The sequence below is a fragment of the Castanea sativa genome, chromosome 6, assembly GCF_040712315.1.
Source record: "Castanea sativa cultivar Marrone di Chiusa Pesio chromosome 6, ASM4071231v1".
NCBI classification, from domain to species: Eukaryota; Viridiplantae; Streptophyta; class Magnoliopsida; order Fagales; family Fagaceae; genus Castanea; species Castanea sativa.
Window position 1 is genome coordinate 59,486,134 of NC_134018.1, and position 7,748 is coordinate 59,493,881.

Genomic DNA, 7,748 nt, shown 5'->3' on the forward strand with positions numbered 1-7,748 from the left:
AATTACGCATGAAAGATGAGTTTATGAATCAAATGGTAAATAATAATCAATTGATACTCGATATTAATGTTAAGAACATATAGAACATATAATTCAATAAAGATATTTTTAAAATATGAATTCTATTATAAATTATAGGGTAGTGTAATATATATATATATATATATATATATTATTTTTTTGTTATTGTCACAGTGAGAGGATCATACCACGGGCCCAAGACTTTATCTGTCCTAATTGTAATTGGTCCGAGGAGCCGGGGTATTTTTGTCCTTGCGCAGCCAGCAGCGACTGAAGTGGGAAGGTTTAAAGGGGCATTTTTGTCCACGAGTAAGTAGTTTGATTAAAACCAAACAACGCTGTCCCATATCGACCAGATAGTAAGTAGAACTTTAGTTTATTTAGAGCAAAGCTGCTTGAGAGGGCACGACCTTACTTGAACAGGATCTGTTCTATAGGATCGTACCTCTGTATCCTTGCTCACTAAGGAGACAGGACCCCAAACCTGGTGGATGAACCATGGCCGTGCGATCAGAGCGTGATTAACGGCCTTGCCGTCTCTGTTCGAGGTACCAAACTGTAGAGGATCGTTCTCAACTGGCTTCGGCTGGTTGGGATGGTCGCACGGCTGTCTGACAGGCTTCAAAATCTTTTTTACTGCTCTTCACAGATCACAATGTGGTGATCTTTTGCTTTACTAATTTTATGCAAAAATGCATGTACACCAGCATCCATTTAAGAAGCAAATGACTGATCATTGACGTCTTATGGCTCTCATTTTTGAGGCAAAGGGAGATTATGAATCTAGCATAGCAATTGATGTCGGCATATTGCGGATAGCCTCTCTGCCAATTTGTGTCCCAACAATATTTACTAAACAAGCACAAATATAGCAAAATTCATTTTCTTACCTAGAAATCTATAAAAATGCATTTCGAGTTGAGTTACCAAACTTAACCTTAGACTAAAATGAGTTGTTTGAAAAAATTTAATTATGGTGTATATTTATGATTTTAATTTACTCATGCATTGCATTAGCACTTTTCTATTATATATTAACTAGCATGTCAAGAAGATAGGGAAACTTTAGACCACTTGTTTCTTAAATGTCCATTCTCTAGAGCTGTTTGGTTAGGCAGTGAAATAACCATTCGCATTGACACTCTTCCCTACCACACCATAACTGATTGTTAAGTAACTGGATCCAAGGAAGCCTAAAGGAACATCGAATCAAGAACTGCATTCCAACCTTATTTGTCACCCTTTGGTGTATATGGAATCACAGAAATGGCAACGTCTTCGAAGGGAAATTACCCAATATAAATGAGGTTATGCTAACCTCAACTGCTTTAACTCACAAGTACAATGCTGCTTTTATTGAAAATTTTACAGGTGAAGAACAAACAACAAAGGGAGACATCCAGCATCTTACTCCTACCTGGCCTTATCAAAGAAGATTGGCAATTGTTGTGTCAAGTTGAAATTTCCATAAAGTTGATTAGAGGAAGAAGAGGTGCTGCCTTGATAGGTAAATCAAAGGAAGGAAGCCATCTCGTCAGAAAAGCCTTTCTCACAGCATTCCAAGATCCTAAGAAAAGAAAGTTTGCTGCGATTTGTGAGGCGCTTCTCTACACAGCTCATATGGGTCTTCAAAGAGTGGTGATCCTAACTGATTGTAAGGAAATCCAACTCTTTTGGAGGTCTAAGACTCACTGGCCTTGGTGGATTGGAACTTTATTAGACGATATATATAATATTATTAAGCAATACCCTATGCGAGTTGTTTTTTTGAGAACTTCAGTCTGTATTAGCTGAATGCAGAAAACTTGCTAATATGATAGGAAGACAGACTCCAAATTTTGTAATGTGTTGTTATCTCTTTGCCTGGTAAAAAAAAAAAAAAAAGACCTAGCATGTAACCCGTGTTTACGCACGAAATAGAAACATTACAAATGAGAATTACTTGGCACTAAAATTTAAAAAAATTAAATTAAATTAGACATGTGGCACAAAATTATACTACAATTTAGAAACTAATTTTGATTCAATTTGAATTCTAAAACTGTACTTCAACTTTATATATATATATATATATATATATATACACACTTTTAAAAAATTAACAAAATCCTAATTCAAACACGCTAAAAATGCACTATTTAGAGAAGTACATGAATTTAGAGAAGCAAATCTCTTGTTTGAAACAATAATATTGTAAAGTTGTGATTTACAACTATGTTTTATGTTTCCATGACAAAAAGTGTTGTATTTTCTTTAATTTGTTTTTTGTATTTTGTGGGATTTTATTGTATTGGGTTTAATATTAAGTTGGTGAAGAATCGAGCATAAAATGAAGAATCAGTGGATTTCACGACTATCTCGCTAGAAGCTAACCTGCGAAAGAGCCACATGAGAAACACATGCTAGAAGCGGAAGAGTCGTGTCAGCCTGGAAGATTTCACGAGTGTCTCGCGGGTAAGGCCTTCTCGCGAGATACTCACGAAACTCTTTGCCTGGAGGATTTTTAAGTGTGACTTTCTTACCCTTCACCCATACTATATATACCCTCATTACCCACAACAGTATGAGAGGTCATTCAGAGAGAAAAACCATAGATAGGTTTTCAACAACACACACACCCATCTTTTAGAGAGAGAGCTACCCATCCTTAGTAAGAAATCATTGTAGTCTCTTCTCCTTTCCTCTCCTATTGTCATACCTTGAGAGAAAATTTGTACCCAAATACAACCCACACATTTTCGGAGTGTAGAAAGTGCTTTGGAGATTGGGAAGTTTTGGGGATTTGCTAAAAGAAGCTGGTGAGGCTTGGCGGATGCAATCAGGCGTATTGCGGGATCTGGAAAGTTAGAGAAGACATGACTCTGTGATGTCCGTTAGTAGCAGGAGCTTGGAGGGCTCAAGTACATTGGGTAGACTAGGCTTGAAGGGTCTTTTGTTATGCGTCTACTCCAACTTTATTCTCTAGTGAATCAATTTATCGCTTGGAGGGCGGCGGAGAGGTTTTTCGTCGAGTTCTTCACTTTCCTCTTTGATAACACATTGGTGTGTTATCTTGTGGTTGCATCTTTCTTCCCTTACTCTTGTGGTTTACTTTTATTATTTATTGTTCATATTTATGCACTAGAGTAGTATTGGTTGATTGCGCTTCATTTACTCTTGTTTCCGTACTTAGTTTAAGTTAAACTAAAATCAATCTAGCTATAATTTTATTAATTGGAGGTCTAAACATGCTCTTGTGTTTTTAACACAATTTCGAGCTTTCAAATATCTATCGCATTTTAGAGTTTGAAAATATCTAAACAAAACAAACTTAAACATCCTACGAAAGCTAAAAGGAGTGGCTCTGCAAGCAAATAGCTAGAATAAGACAAATGGCATTTGATTGGAACTAAGTGGGGACTCTTTACTTCTCCTCTCTCCTAAATGCTTTAGATAGAAAGATACAAACATTTTGTTCAGTGAAATATACTGGTGGCACATGCAACCGTTTGTTGTGTCCCCAAGAACATGCACATGGAAGCCATGGAGTCTAGGTATAAAGACCATAAATATTTCCAGTTGCTGTTGCTAGGCTTGAAAGTTTTTGAAATGAAAATTATCACTTTAAATAAGAAAATAGCAATTTACATTTCCTTAATAAAATAACAACAATTTCAAGTTACCATCTCCTTCTTGGGTGAGGTAGATAATGGCAGACACCCTCAACGCTGCAATTAATCCTAGATTCATTTAGAGACACAACATCAAGTGAATCAAATTTTGCTATAGAGTAATTAAATAAGAAAATGGAAGAAAAACAAAATCCAAATCAGATTCTACATTTAAATTTTGATTTTCTTTCCAAATGCTAAACCATGTAAATGTAACATGATGTTAATCATTCCATATGTAATGACTATGTTGAATCAAATTGTAGCCACCATAAAGTTTTCTTTCTACTTTGACCACGGGGCAACAAGATTCAGAAAAATTGAGCTTACAATAGAAACTCAATATTTTAAACTTAGACTGAAACAACATTTTTACATCCTTTGATGTGATAAAATGCTCAAAGCATTGGTTTGAATCTCAAATTTCTACAATAAAACTCATAAGATTTTTGCATTTTCAGTCTCATCTGATGCAAGTAAACCAATATCTTTTTTATTGTTTCCAATTTGAACAAATTTTATATCTTAGGGGATGAGAATCGAAGGAATGAGTATGTCACTCAAGAATTCCACCAAAGTTATGGGCACCTAATTTTCTATTTTTAATTATATTGTTTTTTTAATGTAAGAAATCTAAAAAATCAAAACTATCCTATATTTTCCTTTTTTGGTACTTAATGACAAACCACCTAACATTTATGATGACAATAACATTAGTGAACATTGAATTGTGTAAACTTAAGAATCTATGTATTATTTAACATATTGTTTTTTTTACTATTTTTTATTATTTTTGACATTTAGCATTTTTCTTGTTCATTTATTATTATTATTTATTTTTGCATGTGAAAATAATACTGGTCAACCCGTAACCCAATCAACTCAATTTGCTTACAACTTGTTTAGGATGACCCATTTTGGTCTAAACTTGATAACCCGACCCAATTGTGAGGTCTGTCTAATAATTTTCAAGCATTAAGTGACCCATAAGATCATGAATTTAAGTCTTTTATGCAATAATCTGGGATTAACTTAAGTGATTTTTCCTTTAAGTTATTATATACCCGATGTGTATAAGACAAAATACTATATAAAAAATTAGTTCAATTGGTAAAATCTCTGATGATTGAATAAGATATTTGGAGTTCAATTCTTGCCTACACCAAAAATCGATTGGTGTCTCAATTTAATAATAAAAAGCACAATCACTAGAAGAGGATGCCATAGGTTGAAATTTATCAACAAAAAAAAAAAAAACTACACTTAACTAGATTCAATTAGATGCTCAATGAACACCCAAGGGGGAGCTAGGATTTTTTGTTGGGGGGCCAAGTTGCGGCACTAATATTTTTATCAAAACAACCCCTCACACATATATATACACACAAACACTTTTTTATTACACACACACACACACACACACACACACATATATACACACACCCAACAAAAAAAAGAGCTTAGTGTTTTCAAGAAAAATTATGTTTGATGACAATCTTTCATAAAATAAAATTCATTATTACTATTTTCATAGTAAAATTTTTAAAAAGTTTAATTTTCAATACAAATTATCAATTTTTATATTAAAGTAAGTAAAAAATACTTCAATTGAACTAATGAAAATTTTAAAAATGTGAATGATCCAAAACTTGGAGGAATAAGTTATGTTCCAAACATATTTGAAGCTATTTTACTCTAACTCATTATGCGGCAATTAAAGAAACATTTCATGTGTAGTTTTAGTGACAAGATTTTTTTAATGAGTCAGTGACTTGTTAATCGTAACATAACGGGTTGAAAAAGATAGATCTAAACATGTTTGATGCCAAACTTTATCAAATATTTAATAGATATAAAAGCACATTTTATAATAAAAAATATAATTACAAAAAATAAAATTGTCTCTTAGACCAATTATTTTCTTAAAGAGCATCATTGAACTAATTCAAATTTTTAAGAGGACCAACTCTTATTTTTGTAGACTAAATTCTGAAAACATTAAAATTGCTATATATATATATATGTATACACACACATATATTTAGGAAAATTTCAAAATTTTGGAGACCATTCCCCCCCCCCCCCCCACTGATTAACATCCACATATTTTATAATAAAAAAAAAGAGTTAATAAAATAGAAGTCAAGGGCACCAACCAAAATGGAATATCAGCTATGTTTGGATAGCTTATTTTACTATTCAACTCATTTTTGCTACTATTCATAAGCTCCATTGTACTTTTAAGTACTATTCATGAGTTCCACTATACTATTTCAGCTAACTTTTAATTTATCTACAGTACTTTTAGCAAAAAAATTTCAGTTTCAACAAAATAAGCAGTTTCCAAACAGACCTGTCATATCGTTGGACACTCAAGGCCGACCCTAGGTCTAGGCCATTTAGGCCATGGCCTAAGGCACCCTAACATAAAAAGGCCCCAAAACTAAAATGGAAGCAGGAAGTTTTTTTTTTTTTCCTTATAATTAAAAAAAGAGTGAGTAACTTGCACATTTTTTTATCACATAGGTCTTATAAATTAATGTGTTTGATCACAATAAATAATTCAATATTAATTTATTCTTTTCTTGAAATGTTACTTCAGTTTGTAAGTTTTTTATAATAATTTTTATAGTAACTTTAGCATCTTTTTTGCACATAAAAAAAAAAAAAGAATTAACAGAAATACGACATAATCACCAATTCACCATTAAATGAATGAAAAATGCTAAAACTAATACAAATTTTATGACAAAACTTACAAACTGATGTGACATGAATATGATTGGTGAGATTCAAACAATATAATAAATTAATGTTTTGAATAACTTCTTCTTATTGATGACACGATAGCTTGTAAAACCTACATAATAAATATTACTAGCTCACTTTCAATAAATTAGTTTTATTAATTAGTAAGAATTAATAATAGATTTGAAATAAAAAAAATTATAATACAAAAAATAAAATAAATATTATTTTAAGTGATATTTTGATGTAAAATGACCCTGTTAAAATTTTTGCATTTAAGCCTCAAACTATCTTGGGCTAGCCCCACGGATGCTAGTACTCTCACGGGCTCATAGTCGCTTGGCCATAGCGGTAGGTTGAATATCTGTATTCTATACTTTGTTACATATTTTGTTCACAATTGATGTCCATTCCATTAAGAGGAAGAGTGTTGCGAATACATTTTTCCTAATTGGTCCGGGAGAAATGGGGGTATTTTTGTCCACGAACAAGTAGTTTGATTCAAACCAAACAACATTGTCCCATATCGATAAGATAGTAACCAAAACTTTGGTTTATTAGAACTAAACTAAGTTAAGAGTATACGACCTTACTTGAACAGGATCTGTTCTATAGGATCGTACCTCTGTATCCTTGCTCACTAAGGAGACAGGACCCCAAACCTGGTGGATGAACCATGGCCGTGCGATCAGAGCGTGATTAACGGCCTTGATGTCTCTGTTAGAGGCACCAAACTGTAGAGGATCGTTCTCAATTGGCTTTGGCTGGTTGGGATGGTCGCACGGCTGTCTGACAGGCTTCAAAAATCTTTTTGCTGCTCTCTGCAAAAATCACAATCATCCCTAAACTCTGTGAGTTATTATTCTTTTTTTCTTTTTACCAAATTGATGCAAAAATGCATGTACACAACGTGTTTGAAAAAAGCTCTCATTTATGAGGCAAAGGGAGATTATGAGTCTGCACTTAAGCACCCTGTCCTTGCTAGCATGGCAATGATTGCCAATGAGCAAAGATAATGAGGTTGCAGCTATTGATGTCAGCATTGGTGATTGTGTCTCTGCCAATTTGATTAGGCTATATTTTCGTTCCTTGAGGATATACGCAAAAACTCGTGCTTGGTGCCTCGTTTGAGGATATTTCCAGTAGGTCGACTGAAATCTCAGCCATCTATGAAACCATAAATGAGCTGGAGGAGGCACTGAAGCTCTTGGAGAAGGCCGTGAAGTTATTGGAGGATATGACCGGCAGCATTGCATGATTGAAGATAGGGAAACTTTAGACCACTTGTTTCTTAAATGCCCATTCTCTAGAGCTGTTTGGTTAGGCAGT

General features: G+C 33.5%; 2 non-coding genes across 2 annotated transcripts; both read left to right on the top strand.

Moving 5' to 3' along the window:
• The first annotated feature begins 426 nt into the window (after nt 1-426).
• LOC142641841 (small nucleolar RNA U3) lies at nt 427-642 on the top strand. Its single transcript, XR_012845517.1, has one exon. It is a non-coding gene; the product is annotated as a small nucleolar RNA U3 (small nucleolar RNA).
• A 6,360-nt stretch (nt 643-7,002) lies between these two features.
• LOC142641839 (small nucleolar RNA U3) lies at nt 7,003-7,218 on the top strand. Its single transcript, XR_012845515.1, has one exon. It is a non-coding gene; the product is annotated as a small nucleolar RNA U3 (small nucleolar RNA).
• Nucleotides 7,219-7,748: the final 530 nt, after the last annotated feature.